Genomic DNA, 2,500 nt, shown 5'->3' on the forward strand with positions numbered 1-2,500 from the left:
TCCCTTAACCTAACTCAAGTTGTCCCTTAACCTAACTCAAGTTGTCCCTTAACCTAACTCAAGTTGTCCCTTAACCTAACTCAAGTTGTCCCTTAACCTAACTCAAGTTGTCCCTTAACCTAACTCAAGTTGTCCCTTAACCTAACTCAATTTGTCCCTTAACCTAACTCAAGTTGTCCCTTAACCTAACTCAAGTTGTCCCTTAACCTAACTCAATTTGTCCCTTAACCTAACTCAATTTGTCCCTTAACCTAACTCAATTTGTCCCTTAACCTAACTCAATTTGTCCCTTAACCTAACTCAAGTTGTCCCTTAACCTAACTCAAGTTGTCCCTTAACCTAACTCAAGTTGTCCCTTAACCTAACCCACGTTGTCCCTTAACCTAACCCACGTTGTCCCTTAACCTAACCCACGTTGTCCCTTAACCTAACCCACGTTGTCCCTTAACCTAACCCACGTTGTCCCTTAACCTAACCCACGTTGTCCCTTAACCTAACCCACGTTGTCCCTTAACCTAACCCACGTTGTCCCTTAACCTAACCCACGTTGTCCCTTAACCTAACCCACGTTGTCCCTTAACCTAACCCACGTTGTCCCTTAACCTAACCCACGTTGTCCCTTAACCTAACCCACGTTGTCCCTTAACCTAACCCACGTTGTCCCTTAACCTAACCCACGTTGTCCCTTAACCTAACCCACGTTGTCCCTTAACCTAACCCACGTTGTCCCTTTGCCTAACATAGTTCACTGCTCGGAATCTCTGGTGTCGTTGTTATCCTCATGTAGATGTCTTGCGAGTGTTGCTTACTTTCCACATATTCCTGCTATCCACTGTCAATTGTACTGCAATAGGACTATATCGCCGACCCCCCCCCTCCCCCCCCTCTGTCCCCCTCTGTCCCCCTCTTTGTGTCTCTGTCCTCTCAAGCTGGTCGGTCTGGCGTTTGAGTGTTAAATGAGCCTCGCAGCTGTTCAGTTGCATTCAGATGTCGACGCCCTCAGTGTACGTCGTGGTATGGTCTGTGTCCATTGTCCGCTGATGTCGTACGCGTAACCCACACGCTGTACCGATCATCGGTCGTTACGTACAGAGTGAAGTAGTGTGATACGTGTGACCGTACGCTGGCTGTGCCCAACGGTGTCGAATCTCAATTTCCATATGTTGTGCTTGATGCTACTTGTCTCGTCTCCCAATAACAGCTAGGTTGCACTGTGGTACGCCGTAGAGGCGTGTGGGAGGAACGTACGAACGCATTGTATGTCACCCTGGGTCGCTGGGGGTGGTGGTGCGGTGAGTCAGGTCAGGTCAGGTCAGCGTGAGCCGTCTGATGTAGTGACGCGTGTATTCCGACTTTGTCGTATTGCCTCACACAAAGTGCTACCCTGGTGGACCGCGTTCCATATCTGGGACATGCCGCAGATGCCGGTTGACAGTGGATCGCGGAAGGTACATCGCATACGTGCGCGGGCCACCTTCCACGTGTTCTCTTCTGCACATGTCGCAGTGTGTATGTGGTCTGATGTAGCGTGTCGTGACACATGACATCCTGGCATGCAAGAATTGTTGAATTCGCAAATGTAGGTGGACATCTACGTTTACTGCCCAAGATACGCAAATGAACTGGAAATCCGTTGTTGAGCGGTTGTTCACGCTGGAGGTGAATCTGTGATGGCGACGATCGGTACAGCTATTAACCGGTTGTTTCAGCGGTACCCGCCACATCCACACGCGTGACTAGGCCCATGTGGGTATGAAGCGATACGCGGCGGTGGCTTGGTGGGACTGTTCCCGGCCGGTGAAGGGGGGCCGCCCGGCGTGTTGGCCGCGCGCTGCGTGGGCGCACGCGCAACAGGCGGCTGGTGGGGGGCGCCGAGTGGCAGGAGCGCCAGCCGACGGGCCCGGCAGGCGGCGCAGCTACGCTGCGGCGCACCCTGCACGCGGCGCCTGGCGGCCAAAGTTGGTTCAGCCGAGCCCGGTGCGAAGCGCGGTGGACATCTGCAGTGTGCTGGTCTGATTGAGGACTGTGTGCGTTGAGGATGCGCCGCCGCCTGGCACTCGGCGCCGCGACGCCGTCTGCTGCTCGGTCGCCCCAGCGGTTCTCGCAGGTGGTTTGTATCGCAGTTGTGCGGACGTGTTGGCGCGTGCGCTGTGCTGGGAGAGTTCGCTTCTGCACCCAAGTGGGGCTTTGCCCTTGTGTGGCGCTGGCGTTGGAGCTGCCGGTCACCATAGGTGGCGCGTGTTGTCTCCCGCCGGCAATGCCACGACAGCACGCTCCCGGGCCTCTGTCGGCAGCGGCAAGCTCAGTTGGGAGCAAGGGTGTTCGCACTAAAACCGTCTACTCGCCTAACTCCGGGCGATTGCGCCTCTCTCGAAACCGACCAAGTACCTAGGACGGCGCTGCGCGCCGCCGGGACCTGAGAGGGTTTCGAGGTGTATCGTGCAGGGGAGCTCGGCCTCCTCCTGTTTGCAGAATAATTGAGCGGACGCTTGCGTGTTCG

This window comes from Schistocerca gregaria, unplaced genomic scaffold, assembly GCF_023897955.1.
Source record: "Schistocerca gregaria isolate iqSchGreg1 unplaced genomic scaffold, iqSchGreg1.2 ptg000609l, whole genome shotgun sequence".
In the NCBI taxonomy this organism is placed as follows: domain Eukaryota; kingdom Metazoa; phylum Arthropoda; class Insecta; order Orthoptera; family Acrididae; genus Schistocerca; species Schistocerca gregaria.